General features: G+C 43.2%; 1 protein-coding gene across 3 annotated transcripts in view; it reads right to left on the reverse strand.

The window, feature by feature from the left end:
* dusp8a (dual specificity phosphatase 8a) overlaps positions 1-14448 on the reverse strand; it is a 95606-nt gene extending 81158 nt beyond the window's left edge. For 2 of the 3 annotated variants that reach the window (XR_013963990.1, XM_080762521.1), the window contains exon 1: positions 14344-14448. The gene's annotated coding sequence lies outside the window, so the exon portion shown is untranslated. Of the gene's footprint in view, positions 1-13891; positions 13965-14343 lie in introns of those variants that run through there. The other variant, XM_080762522.1, reaches the window with a different exon arrangement.
* Positions 14449-16050: the final 1602 nt, after the last annotated feature.

A 16050-nucleotide genomic window follows, 5' to 3' on the forward strand; every position in this document is an offset into this window, starting at 1 on the left:
GAGAAGGAAGAGGAAGGCCAGAGGTGGAAATGGTCTGTCGGGTGGAAACCTCACATGTCCAAACCCGTTACTTTTCCGGAATCAAACCGCGTTTCAAACTTACAGATCTGCTATACTTTAGATGCTTTTGTGTGACTCTGTAGTAATATGGGGCTAGGGCTGTTAATTCAAGATAAAAACACAAAAAGTTGAAATATGGAGATAAGAGGTTTCTGCCCGACAGCAACGAAATAGCACAATAAAAGACATGATTGTGCTCTGATGAACAGGCTTCACTACAGTACGACGTACTACACATGAAGAACATGCAGAGAACAACAACTGTCTGTGATGGAGAAGAACAACAACATTTACTACAGCACAGCAACAGTGAGTAGGTGGGTGAGCTAAGAGAGAGAGAGAGAGAGAGAGAGAGAGAGAGCCATCCATGGTCAGTGTTTTCATGGGAAGGAGTCGAGCACTGCTCCCTAACCTTTGACCCCCGCGACACTGGTCGAGGGAGGTGTGGGGGGGGGGGGGGGGGAGTGTGTGTATGTGTGTGTGTTATTCAATGAGGATCTCTCCTCCGCCTAGCAACACAACCCGCTTCAAGGCCGAAGCGGGCATGCGAGATAACCATGGAGATGAAGCAGAAACCAAATTACATGAAGACACCACTCCACACAGAAAGAGAGAGAGACAAAGAGACAGAGATAGGCAGATAACTTGTAATTACTAATTTCCCATGATTGTGATGTTTGAGTATTTTCTTATCTTTAAGGACAAACAACCCCATGTACATAAATAGATACACATACAGTGTAATATATTGTATATCATATTTAGTATAGGCTAAGGCAGGGGTTCTCAACCTGGGGGGGGTCGCGACCCCCAGGTTTTTTTTATGTATAGTTTTGGCAACTGAATGGCTGGAAAATGGAAATTAAGAGTTTACATAAAGTAAATAGTTTATGATTATTATACGAATGATTATATTCGGTTTCAGTATTTATTTATGATGTATTTTCTGTATTATTAAGGTTATTATAGCGGTTAATTTGTATTGGGGGTGGGGAGGGGGCGGGGCGGGGCAGGGGTCGCGAGACATGGCCAAAGCATTTCCGAGGGTCCCCAGCCAAAAACGTTGAGAACCCCTGGGCTAAGGCACACAGCTTTTACCTTCTACTTAATCCTCTTGCTATTCTAAATTATATCTTTGCTATTGTTAGTGCTGCTATGTTGATAAACCGACAAAAATAAATGACAGCTTTTACTTGTATACTGTCACGGTAGCAGAATGACTGAACCCAAATGCAGAGGCAGAGAGCAGGAAGGTTCAAATTAATTGATTTATTAAATTAAATGAGGTCAGGCTTACAAAAGTTAGCAGTAGCTGCATGCAGAGAAAAATCAGGAATGCCAATAAATGAAACTCTTCAAAAACACTTATAATCATGATCATATTGTGTACTGCCTGATCTGTAGCATACTTTATAGTTAGGCTACGAGAGACATCTCAGACAGCAAGGTCAGCCTTGCTGCAGTAGGCACGTTATTTTGTCTCATATCTTGTCACGTCGTTATGATCCAGCACTATATATGTTCCTGTTTGTGTAATAAACTTTGTGCGTGATTAGGTGATACTGTCTCGTGTCCCGTTATTTGTTCTCTACAAATCGTAGAGAACGCAGTCGTCGTACCAAAGGAATAATTCAACTGGATTGTCACACACCACCCAGCCTGCACACACACACTACTGGTCTGCCAGAACCCGACGAGGGTCCAATTAGAGTTTACAGCAAACACAAAGGCATAAACAAAGTCCAAAAATGCAAACCTTTCAATGGCACCCATGCAAAAATGCCAAACACTAGAGCACAGCAAGGAACCAGAAACTTCAAGAGCTCAGGGACAACAGAGTAGCGCACCGGACATTGACTTCTGTTATGACTGTGTGTGTGTGTGTGTGTGTGTGTGTGTGTGTGTGTGTGTGTGTGTGTGTGAAATGAGTCCAGTATTTATAGGTGGAAGGTTGATTGTAGCAGCGTTCACAGGTTTGTAAAGGGCTGGGCTGATCCAGGTGCAATGGGAAGTGGGAGTGGCCGAAGTGGAAAGACAGACAGAACGGAGAGATACAAAAAGAGAGAAATAGACAGGCAGAGAGCCAGACCATGACTGTATACGAGATGTAACAATTGAATCGTAACAATATGTGTGCATCATCCGATCATCGCACGTACAGACTGAACAGGGGGTCCAGGATCCCTATTGGGTCCTCAGAGTTAATACAGGGGAGCCGCCAAATCTATGTATGATAAGAGTTTTTCTTTAGCCCCTCAAATGCCTGGCTTTTGAAATTACGGCATATGGCAGCCAAGTCTATGGACTTTTAATGTTTATTCAGGGCAGCAGTTAAACAAACTTTGACGACGTGCAACGTCATGTGGCCAGTATTATGTATAAATACATCTTGTGACTGGTTTCGTTTTATACAATAACACGCTGCATTCATGTCTCCTACCGTAGATAGTGTTTTATACAATAACACGTTGCATTCATGTCTCCTACCGTAGATAGTGTTTTGTACAATAACACGCTGCATTCATGTCTCCTACCGTAGATAGTGTTTTATACAATAACACGTTGCATTCATGTCTCCTACCGTAGATAGTGTTTTATACAATAACACGCTGCATTCATGTCTCCTACCGTAGATAGTGTTTTATACAATAACATGCTGCATTCATGTCTCCTATAACGTATAGTGGTAGTGAATCTGCAAGGTCTCACAAGTGTGATTTTTAGATTAACGACATGAACTCTATGATCCCTATTCTGGGAAAACATCCCCAGGACGTGTTGTGTTGGATCGGCTAATTCTGGCAAAGTACAAGTACAGACTACAGAGCCAAAGGTCAAGTTTACAAAGTATTGAGGGTTGGCGGCCATTAAACACGGACAAGACACAAGACAAATGTTGTATGCATGTTGCAACAGTGTGAGTGAGGCCTAAGAGGTCCTTAGCCTGAATTGTTTTTAAACACCCCTGCTATAAGGCTTAAGATCTGTTATGGCGGACCATCGACCAGGCCCACAACATTATAAATGCATAGTTGCATACATTTGGGTGCTACCTGGCAACCTGCCTGATGCAAGTGCACAGCGTCGCGAGAATATGAAGGCAAATCTCAAATAGATGGGAGGAAAGCATAATGACCCAACATGGCAGCAAACGCCCCGCGAACACAGGGAGATTCCTGCTGCATCACAACCACAACACACAGCGGGCCCACATGTTGTCCACAAACACAGCATCAAAACAATAGGCTTACGATCATATTGTACGCCTATACTGTATATGGGCTCTATCAAAACACACCTCAAAGTCAACTGGTGAAGGCCTTGCCGCGTGCACCGTGGAATCATAACAACATCTAATGAGGTCACAGTAACACACAAAAAGAAAAACCACACGGACAAATACAGCTCAATCTACAGTAGTTTGTATGAGGATTGTACGCGGTTGCAATCCTGGCAAAACAAAACAAAACACTTGTGAGCCTGCCCGCAGCCAACGCGTTATATATAAGGCATACTGACATAGTGACAGACTTTAGTCGTGACGTGCAAAAAGGCGTTGAGCGAGCGCCAAGTCAGCAGCGAGCGGCACAGCGAGATGTGTCAGACTCACTATAGCGCATCGTTCTATACCGCTAGCAGACCTGCTGGCCCTGCGCGGATCTCTACGCTCCGTTGTTTACCTCTATGTGGTGTTGCAGAACGCCTCAGTCAAGCAGAGCATCATCACAGTGCCCAGGGATGCAATCATCTCCGTCTCTCTGCTGTCCGCTGTGTACTGTGCACATCCTCTGACGCTGCATATGTCTAATGGCGACCGAGTCTGCTCTCCCACTCTCTCTCTTCCTCTGTGTGTCCCTCCTTCTCTCTATCATCCTCGTTCTGTGTGTGTGTGTGTTGTGCGGGGACCAGGGATGGGGAGGGGAGGGGAGCGTGTGCCTGGTGGTGGTGCGTTGTGAAGGGAGAGCAGGGGATAAGGGTGCTCAGCATATAATATAATGCTGCTCCCTCTGACTGCAACACACCTCATCTCACAACAAGGCAAGCCCTTTAGCTCAGCTGCTCAGTATGTACCGCATCCGCTGCACTGTGGTTTGACAGAAAGGAACGAAGAAAGATAGAGGACGGAGGAGAGAGAGAGTGTATGTGTGTGTGTGTGTGTGAGTGTGTGTGTGTGTGTGTGTGTGTGTGTGTGTGTGTGAGTGAGTGAGTGAGTGAGAAAGAGAGAGAGAGAGAGGGAGAGAGACCAACCCCTTTCAGCATCCTTACTCAGCATAATAAAAACCTATCTCCTGCATCCCTTCCGCATCATCCAGGAAGGAATACTATGGAGGGAAAACAACCCCCCCCCCCCCCCCCCCCACACACACACACACACACACACACACACACACACACACACACACACACACACACACACACACACACACACTAAAATAGCCAGCAGCCAGCAGCAGCTCAGCATGAGGCTCTCTCACACAAGAGTGGAAAACAAAGATGAGAGAGAGGGAGGGAGAGAAGAGAGAGAGAGGAGAGAGTAAGAGAGAGAGAGAGAGAGAGAGAGAGATTGTGCAAGAGCTGAAGCAGATTCTGCCGTTGCCATGGAAACAGCGTGGCCGGGGTGAGCCGAGGGGCAGGGAGGGTTGCACCACACACACACTCACTCTCACACGCACGCACGCGCACACACACACACACACACACGCGCACGGTTTTAACTTTTAACTTCATATTTTAACTTTTTTGTTGTTGTAAATGAACGCCCAACTTCATCATACTAGAGTGTCACAGAAAAGTAGAGATCAATTTGAGCTTGTAGATCTGCTAGATTTGCTATATTTTTTATTTTAAATCCTGAAAAGTAACTGTTTTGGATGATTCCAGTTCCTACCCAGCAGAGAAGAACGATATTAACTCAATTATTTGCAAACTTATTGAAAGTTATTCATATACTTGAAGATCTACAAGCTCATAGATCTGGAATGTAATCTGGAATGATCTACCGAAAATGATAATCTTTTTAATATAATTATGGCAAATAATCACAGAATGTCATTGCACTGAGAGACATGCAGCTGCTCTATACATCTCCTTACAACAGTGGTTTATGGATTTCGCCTGTGTTAAACAACGCCATAAAACCGCCATGGGGTTCTTTACTATTGTAACTCCCTCCTTACTGGCCTACCGGCATGTGCATTCTCCAACTGATCCAAAATGCTGCAGCTCGCTTGGTCTTCAACCAGCCAAAATTCTCACACGTCTCCTCCCTTCTGCGCTCCCTCCATTGGCTCCCGGTTGCTGCCCGCACAGAATACAAAACTCTGATACTGGCATTCAAAGCAACCAAAGGTATGGCTCCTCCATATCTTACAAGTACAGTATGATCGAACCCTACAAACCCTCCCGCACACTCAGATCAGCCAACGCAGGGAAGCTGGAAGTACCTTCACTAAAAACGCCGGGACGACGCTCCACACGTCCCAAACTCTTCTCCCTTCTGGCTCCAAAACTATGGAATGCATTTCCCATTACAATCAGAACTGCAGCCTCACTCCCAATCCTCTGCCATAGTCTGAAAACCCACCTTTTCAGACTCCATCATGGCCCGTAGCACTTGCCCTAGCCCCTTAGATAGCACTTTATGTAGACTTAGATAGCATTTTATACAGACTTATAGCATGTTACGTAGACAGCAGTAGAATTACATTTTATGTAGTCATAGCACTTTATAGTACATATGTATAGTATAGTATGTTTAGTTTAGTTTCATTATATAGATACTCCACTGTTACGTTCTTAGCTTACGCATGTTTCATGATAACTACTTTTTATATATGCGATGTATTGCCAATATGCTTTTTGTTATTGCTTAATGTAAGTCGCTCTGGATTAAGAGCGTCTGCTAAATGCCTAAATTGTAAATTGTAATGTGTAATGTTCATTAATATGCATTGTCCCGTCGAAATAAACAAATAGAAGACCTAGTATTTTGTCATGCACAGCACAGCGGAAATTTAAATGGTTGAATCATTCTAACAGGAGAAGGTGGTGCAAAGTGCAGACTGTTGATGACACTCTGTTCTTATAATGAAAACAAACATTACCCACTTCAGCCCTATATATATTTCGGCCATTTGAAAAAAGCAGATCTGCTATTTTGAAGTATTTTCACATTTTTATACATTTTATACAATTGATTATGAAGTATTCATTCTGTATAATGAATACTTTTTACTATTTTTGGTACATTAAGTACATTTTGATTCCAATACTATTGTAACAGAGTATTTCTATATTGCAGTATTGATACTTAAGTAAAAAATGTTGATTACTTTTTTCCACCACTCCACAGTTTGCATTATAAGGGGCAGATTCTACGGTATCTGGCTACCCACACAGCTCTCACCTGTTCCTTCACAACGAGCCTGCGTGGTCTAAATGTGTTCCCCGCCAAAAATAGTTTGTTGTATCCAGTGCGTGACGTCGCCGTGTTCCAGAGAACAAACTAGAAAAAGTGCCCTTCTGGGCAAAGGTCTCCACCAGGAGGATAGGAGTGTGTGATGTTTGGTTTAGGAGTAATATAAACATGTTTTGTGTGTGTGTGTGTGTGTGTGTGTGTGTGTGTGTGTGTGTGTGTGTGTGTGTGTGTGTGTGTGTGTGTGTGTGTGTGTGTGTGTGTGTGTGACGCGACTTGGCGCCACTATGACACTGATTTGAAAACTGTCAAGTGGCATTTCTTCCTCAGCCTAGTGGGAATATGCATGCACAGTTTCACCGCAATTGGACACTGCGTTGAGGAGTTGTGGCGATTTGTACAAAACGGGTACAAAGCAGGCTACTCTAACTTTAGAAGCCAATCGTAGCCATAGCCAATCAGGATGGATTATGTGAAATCAAACAATCCCGTCTTGATCACATGACTCTGGATGTGAATTCCAGGCAAAGGTTTTCCTTGGTCTCTAGGGAGTGTGCATACTGTACAAAGTTTTACACAGATCCGTGCAGTTGGAGGTAAAAACACTAATTGGCCAGTTATAGCGCCACCATGAGGCTGAGTTGAAAATGTTCCAGTGGCATTTCTTCCTCAGCCTAGTGGGAATGTGCGTGAACAATTTCACAGAAATCACTCGATGTGTTCATGTTTTGCGGCATTTTGTTTGAAACCGTGCACTCCTGCGAACTTTGGTAGCCAATCTTAGCCAATCAGGATGGAGTCTGAGAAATCTGAAAGAGCCGTTTCATTGAATGGCTCTAGAGAGACTGTGTACCAATTTGCGTGATGTTTGGACAAAATCTGTACTGTCGTACTGTCCAATAAATTGTTTTGCACAAAGCGGCCTCCTGGTGGCGCTATAAGAGGCCAATGTGGAAACCTTGGGGCAGAGGTTCAGCTGTGACATTCAGGGAGTGTGTGTGCCGAGTATGGCTGCGATCAAGCCAACAAGCCATCAAGCCAGGAGATTAGCTGTCCACGGACGGACGGACGCACGGACGCACGCACGCACGCACGAACACACACACACACACACACACACACACACACACACACAAACGGACGGAATGCAAAACATACTCTCTCCCCATGCCTTCGACAGTCTCATCCTGCTCTGAATTGAATAACCTCACAGAACAGCAAGCTGAAGGCAACTCTATAAATTCTATATATAGCCTGTCGACTCATGCCATGGTGTTGTTCGGTGAAAATAACTGACTTCTTAACCATTAAGTGGGCCGCGTTGAGCGGCTCGTTTATGTGAATAAGCACAGACCTTTTTTCACAGCAGACATTTACTTTTGTCCTAGATCTGTGATTCTCAACGTGGGGTCAGGGGACCCCCAGGTGTCCCTGGCTTGGGGCGTTCCAGTGGGTCCCCGGTTAAACCACATGGACCCTTAAAGGAGAATACCCTTATTTGTAGTTATGTCCCCACCAAAGAGGTCCAGGTGTTATTTTGTGCAAAAGTGCATGGCTATTTCCCCTACCATAAGCCCTCAATAAATTGTATTGACACCAAATTTTGGTGTCCAAATGCGGAAGTGCACCCAGAGTGCACCTGGGCTTTACATTGGGCGCTCGGTTGCACGGGGTTTCCTCGTCAAGAATCCACGGGTCCGCCTGCAGTCCTTCCTCTTAGCACTAGGGACCAGCGCTTCAACATTGGAGTGCATAGCTGGCCCCTTGCATTGAGGCCGTATACGGTAGGGGAAATAGCCAATACTGCACGTTTGCACAAAATAACACCTGGACCTCTTTGGTGGGGACGTAACAACTACAAATAAAGGTAGCCTTCTAGTATGGAATTCTCCTTTAAGGATCTGTGTGAGAGTACAAATGGAACCAAATGGGAGCCTTGTGATGCACACACAGATCCGACACACCAAAGGTCCGACATGCGGAAACAATGGTCGGTCGGACATGCGGTCCAACATGCGTTGCTCCCGTGCTTGCGGTTATGGTTAGGTTAGGGTTTGAGGTATAGGTTGTCGTTCTAATGACAGTCGGACCAATAGTATGTCTATTATGTATGTATGTAACTAAAGCCTGTTCCCCGGACCCTTAACGTACAGGATTTAACCACCCGATGTACTATGAATCACCTCATTCCATGGAAACTGCTGTACAGTTAACATGCAGTTACACGGGGTCATCCATATGTTCCCCAGGTTCTATGTTCCCTACTAACCAGGCTTAGGGTTTAGGGTTAGCGTTATAGGTTTCTGGTTTAAGGACTTCAGTGTTTTGTACTATACAATTGTATGTATAAGTACAGAACAAAGAATGTTTGTTTTGCCATCTTCATTGAAGAGTCTGAATTATGTTTTAGTTTATTTTATGCCAGTGTTATTTTTTTATTGGCTAAGACTAGATAGTTTAAGTAGCCTAGGCAGGCCTAAAGTTCAATGGATTGTTCAAAGACTGAGCTTAAATCAGACTAATACTTTTAGTCTTTTAGTCTTAAAATCACTACTGTACTGTAGGTTAGGTTTCTGGTATAGGTTTATTCTAAGTGGACAAAGAACCTTTTTCGCATGGTGGGGAACACATCAACACCCCATGCAAAAAAGGTTACACATGCTGGCACACAGAAACACCTAAAAGAAATAGCCATTAAAATAGGTTAGCAGGACGATACCCAGCATGCAGTGTGCGTGTGGGAGCCGAACAAAGTGCAATCACAGTCACAGTGTTTTAAAGTGAACCATCTCTCTTTAACCCAACCAAACCTGTGCCTAAATCTAATCATCTCTATTATACATCATGGGTGTTGTCCTGCAAAAATGAGTGATACCTAAAAGATAATGAGATCCCCAGATAATGTCATTATTCGGCGGACAGCGGTGGTCTGCTGCTGTGAAAGAAAATATCTATTATGCTTAAAAGCTGCACAAATGAGCTCTATCACGATTCACGACAACCGCATTTTCAACGGCCCCCAAAATGTATGTGTATAATGTGGCCGACCGTGGACCCCAACCTGAAAATAGGTTGGACCAGGGGGATCCTCATAAGAGAACATTTGTGTAAAAGATAAATTATAAATGATTCCAAATGATAAACTAGCAGATATTATCTGCTAGTTTTTCATTTGGAATCATTAAGGTTTTTCTCTTCTGGGGGTCCGTGGCACAAAACATTTTCAGTTGGGGGTCCGCGGCCAAATACATATCGGGGGTCCTAGGCACGAAAAGGTTTGAGAAATACAACTACTTGAGAAATACACTCTTGGGTGCACCGCACCGACATGGTCCTTTTTTCACCAGATATTTCTACAATAGCGTGTGTTACCAATGATGCTAATGAAGGCTCTGTTCCATTCTGGTCAGAGTAGTGCTGATTATTCTTGTTGGCTAACTGGAAACGCTGCTACAACGCAGAGTTATGGGAGTCCTTGAAACTAAAAGGTTTGAGAACCACTGTGCTACACTAGACGGAAAATACTGTCCACGACCACGATAACACTTGCCAAGGAAGTAAGTAAGAAGAGGCCCAATTTCTTTCCAATATGGCTGTATTCACAGCATGTGTGCGCTGTTCATCCCGTTGTGAGATTCATACAGTCAGATACAGTGTTATCAGTGCTGAGTGATAACATTGAAATACCATGTATTATACTACCTAGGCCAATCAAGTTTAGAACAGAAAGAGAGGAAACAGTGTTCATTAAAATAAATCATGCACAGGGTCCAACCGTCCAACTGGCTTTTCTGTATGGCTGTGTTACACTCTTTCATTGTTGTCGGGCAGAAACCGCTTATCTCCATATTTTAACCTTTTGTGTATTTATTTTATTTTCATAAATTAACACCATACTTGATCATACTAACAGCATCACACAAAAGTAGCAAATATACAAGCTTGAAACGCAGAGCTTGCAGTTCTGCTACCTTTGCAGGGGTTAAAGTCAGTTGAGAGTTGATAACAAAACAAAAAGCAACCCTAAGTCTTTTGTACTGTCAAATATAATGTCAATGAGACAAAGTTGGAGGAAGTAACCTTATCTCTGCAGGAGTGGATATAATCCGCCACCAGAAGACATACCCACCCCGGCTGTTCTACAAAACCTATGAGCTAACTGAAGCATGAGGGATTCACCTCAATGATGCCATATCGCACGGTGGGGAGAAAGGCAAACACAAAGAGATCAACTGGAGGACACCCAGCACTGAGGTAATATCATCCAGGTTATTCATTAACCCCCGTGCATAACGTCATCCATCTGTAGTGTGGCCATGCACGGCCTTCCCACTACTAGAGCTGAGAGAAGACTCTGGGTCTCACACTACGAGAGTAGAGGCATGGGAACCGTTTGCTACACAATAAACAATAACGTGTCAGACAGCCACCACCTCATAGCGCTCTCCCCTTTCTCTTTCCCATCATCTCCCTGACTCTCTCTCTCTCTCTTGCCAAAAGCAGTGGTTCTCAAACATTGTCATGTCAAAGAGCCAAATTGATATTAATTTTGCTGCGAAGCCGGACCCCAATCTGAAAGGATTTTGTGCCAAAAGAAAGGAGAAGGGAGATACCTGCAGCCTGCAGGCTTCTATTCTGGCCTTCAGGCTCAGCTACTCCACTACGCCTGCATTAAAGGAGCACTTTAACCCCCATTTTCAACCATACATTCATAATGATTGGTCCTCACTAATGCTCATTAAGATCTATTCGTCTATTCATTCTGTATTTCATTAGTGGGCTATGGACTGTTCAGACACATGCCTACCAATGACATCATCATCTCTATGGGGATTCCGAGTGAATATAAACTACAGCCTTTATCTTCCTGGAAAGTGAGGGGCGCTCTTATCGTACATCATGCATCTCATACTGGCCAATCAAAATACTGCCATAAATCTACGTCATATTTGGCAGACATTTGACCTAATTTCTCCTTTACTTGTCGATGGCAAATATGAGACATGTGGGGACAAAAGCTGTATATGTGATTGGTTAGCTGATTTACTCGTCCACATATGACGTAAATTTTGTCAATGGCATTTAATGTTTGTTGCCACAAATTTACGTAATATTTGACGGACATATACCTAATTTCTGCTTTCATTGTCAATGGCAAACATGACACGTGTGGGGACAAAAGCTGTATATAGGAGGGGCTAGCGCACCTTAAAAAATCACACCCGTGTGAAGTGAGGGGCGCTCTTTTCATCGTACATCATCATGACGTAACATGTCGATTTGCTCAGAAACATATGGCGTAAATTCTCCTTTCATTGTCAATGGGATTTAATGTTTGTGTTGGCACAAATAGCCGATTTGCTCACACACAAACCTGCCTACCAATGATTCACTGGCAGACAGACAGATGTTTCTGAACTGTCCACAGAAGACAGAGAGCATTAGTGAGGACTACAGTAATTATATGAAGATAGTTTGAAAATGGGTGAACTGGTCCTTTAAGAGATGATAGAAATCCAAACTATAGCATGTAGCTTATCTCAGTTTGATAGTTTCTTGTGATTCGTAGCATGGCCTGCCCTATTTGCTAACATGACCCTGTTTTCTGCCCCACTAATGGAGGGGCTGGAAGGCTTGTTATTGGGTGAGATGGACCGTCAGTAGGGAGGATTTACTATTCCATGCCTATCGGTCGTAACACAAGGCTGAGTTGGCTCAAGCGAACTTCGCAATGTTCGACACGGCAACTTGCTCGCTTTAGCTCGCTCGGTGCTGTATCTCGTGGCTCAAGTTCGCTTGAGACGGCGTCCCTCTGTTGCGGTCTAAAACTATAGGGGTGAAGTCCCTCCTTTCGAGGGGCAGAATACTGTGTTGCTGTGCTGACATGAGGCACTATGAGCTACACAGAGGAAGCACAAACACAGGTCACCTCTATACTATAGAGGTGCTTTAAGTTGTGGCGGGATGGACAAACATGACTCTAACAAGCACAAGTTCACTGCATAAAATGATATGCATGGTGAAGGGGGGGGGACCATGGGAATGGAAGGAAACAAGTCCCCATTACCTTTTTGTGTTGCCTTATCACTGTACCATGTGCTGTTTACACATTGTCTGACCAATAAAGTATTGAGTCAATCAATCAATAGAGAGACAAGCCACTTAGACTTTCATACAGTATGTCATACACTTCTCTGTATCTATTGTTTTAAACGACTGGTTCCCAAACACTGGGTCGGGACCTACTTTTCGGTCACGGACCCATTTTTATTTGCTGCGAGTAAATATGCCTTTATTCGTTTTGTTTTGTTTTAAGGATCAGAATTTTTTTCTTCCAAAAAAGATCTAAGAAATTCCATGAACTTGAAAATTTGTAAGAAGTAGGCTAGGTGAAGAATAGCAGATCTACAATCTCGACCTAAAACTCTTTTTTGGGAACCAGTGTTTAAAACAATTAGTAGCCTAATGACAAAACAACAATTATAATAAGTAGACTATATATACTTTATCTACCATTCTCAGTATGACTATGTATGCCTAGCAGCTTGTATTGTTACTGTGTGGTGGCCAGGCTGGTATACATGTGAGACAAAAATAACTATATGCAACATAAGCTGTGCTATGTAATTTTTTATATCGATTTGTGGTAAGCCTGCTTTTTTTAATATTGCGGATTCTATATTCTATTAATTTCTATAAATGAATAGAAAATTCCAATTATCCTCATGTGTTGGCTTACAAACCGTGACCCATTAAGTGTGTCTACTCTAGCTTCTATACATACATAAAAAAACGGATACAAAATGAAATAAAATAAACAATATGCACGAATAGCAAATCATGCTGCTTCATTGAAATACGTTGGGAGATATACCCTATACAATATAGGGCCTATGCACGGATAGCAATGAAATCATGCTTTGTTGAAATAAAGCATGGAGATATCGCCTATATAATTCAGAGAGTGAGCATTATTATTCAGACCAAAAGCAGAGATGATGCGCACACATAACATAAATAATATAGACGTTATATCAAAAATCATGGCCATGCAGGGCCAGATAACAACAATGCCTCATGGCTGAGCAGAAACGCCACGGAGGGAGGGAGGGATGAGCTCTGTACACGCACTGGAATAAAGCACCACAGATTGGGTTGGGAATAAGAATAGCACACAAGAAGAACACCACAGATAATACGCACAGCAAAATATAGCCTGCAAAGCAATATATGGCCGAAAATAGAGATATTTGAACCGCAGATACATTTGTTGTTGTGTGACGTTTAAGATGTCAGCGTGCGAAAAAACAGGGGGAGGGGGGAGGTAATGCACACATGCACCCAATTGACACAAATTGCAATGCGATAAAAGCAACATTAAAATAAAATAAAAACCGCTTTGATATATGAACCTACCTTTAAAATGAGAACGCGACGAGACGAGACGCTGTTTGTTTGTTGTTTGTTGAGAGAATGAACCGTCAGTGTTCTTGTATCAAGCGCTGATTTGGAGGTTTAAATTCCCATTATAAATAAAGGCGGAGGGGAGAGAGACGCGCGCACGGTGGAATGCGCACTGAACTGATGGGTTGACGGTGACGGACTAGCGGCGGAGAGCAGAGGACAGATCTACAAGATCTACAACGCTTCGCTTTGCGACGCGTTGTGGGCTTGTAGATCTGTTATTTTCGGCCAGCGAGTAATAATAAACGAGGCTATATAGCCGCCTCTGCTAGACCGTGTATTATGTAATAAAGCTACAAGCATCTGAGAGGGGGGGGAACAATATTTGACGGGTCACTTTTCTAATCGATACGCGCTCACACACGAACACGCACGCGCGCAAACACATACACATACACACTCACCTCTTGTCTCTCCTCTTCGCCGGCTTTTTTGTTAGCACATGCCTTGTTGTGTTCAGCTGTCCTCCATGCTCCATGTGTGTGTGACAGCTAGCGTTTCTCCATGACACTCATATAATACACACGCAATGCAACGGGGAAGGCAGGCAGCGAAGGGGATGGTCACTTCAGTGTTTACTTGTCAGTTGTCATGGGGGGTCGAGGGGGACACACAACACTCACTACTACTCAGTAGCCAACTCTACACAGCTGACACTACTGTCACTCACTGCGTCAGTGGTGTGTAAAGTAACTCAAGTGAATTTACGTAGTAGCTAGCCTACTGGTAGCCCTATAGCCTAGTACTTTCTAATTTTTGTACTTTAAAATTAAGTTGTACATTTTGATATCATAATTCCCCAGAGGCTATACTTTTACTCAAGTCAAATTTGAATTCCTGACTTTTACTTTCAGGAGAAAGTAAAAAGGACAGTAGAGTACTAGACCTATTGATACTTTTACTTAAAGTTAACATAAGTGTAGCCTACTTCCACCAGAAGTCAGAAACCCTACTCTACGCTGACACTACTGTCCTGTCTACTGTCACTGTGCAGCAGAGGAGATCAAAGTGATGTGGTGGGGTCACTGCTCACCTATGCTGCTCACTGGTGGACGCTTGATTTCTAGGATAGAAAGCACATTTGTACCTTTTTTTTGTAGCCTACTTTTTTTCACAATAGAAAAACTTCCTTTTTGGGTGGTTGGTTGGTGGGGGGGGGGGGGTATTTATCGAAATAGTTTCGGATAGCTGTCTCAAAAGAGAGACTGCAAAGTGCAAACCCCTGAACAATTGCTGCTGTTTGTTTCAAAAAGCTTTATCGACCGTAGCATACCCTCACCATCGACCTATCAGAAAGCATTATACCAAGTAGCATACCCTCACCATCGACCTATCAGAAAGCATTATACCAAGTAGCATATCCTCACCTGGCTCACCATGAACATGTACATAAGATTATAAATGCCTAATAACTGCCATTTCCCCCCCATGTTGGAATTTGAGCTCTGTTTAGTACACAGTGGGGCCTACCAGCTAACTAAAATAGGCCTACTTTCCATAGTTTATTTCATTATGTGTTTGACCCTTGCTTTGACAATGTAAAACGTGTGTTTTCTCACGCTAATAATAAAGGCTCATTTGAATTTTGAATTGAACATTTAATTGAATTGGTTTTAGTGTCTCTAGGATAGATTAGCACACAACACATGCTAGGCTACGGCATATCAGCTAGCAGGAGAGAGAGAGAGGGGGAGAGAGATGCACTTTAGCACTTAACATGAACTAAAGGATGAGGTCATGGTTCAGAAGGGAGAGAAAAAAATCCAGCCTGACGTCAACGTCAGCCAATCGGAAGCGGTGGCTCAGGGGTTAGTTGACGTCAGCCTTCTGATCCGTAGATTAAAGGGTGCTGGCTCTTAAAGGAGACGCGCGCGCATTTTTACCATAACTATGATTTTTACTGACTGATAATTCCCAACATTCAACATTCCAAGATTTATTTCGTAGAATCGTAATATGCCTATAACTTTACCCATATGATAGGTAGACGGTAGACCTACCTACACACGATTAAAATTCCGCTCCTCGATATTGTAGCAATAAGATTAAAAAAAAGAAAATAGCAATAAAGTCACAATAATATTCATAGGCTAATCTGAGTAGTAGATAAT

Source organism: Protomyctophum bolini, assembly GCF_963924005.1.
Source record: "Protomyctophum bolini genome assembly, chromosome: 4".
Classification (NCBI taxonomy): Eukaryota; Metazoa; Chordata; class Actinopteri; order Myctophiformes; family Myctophidae; genus Protomyctophum; species Protomyctophum bolini.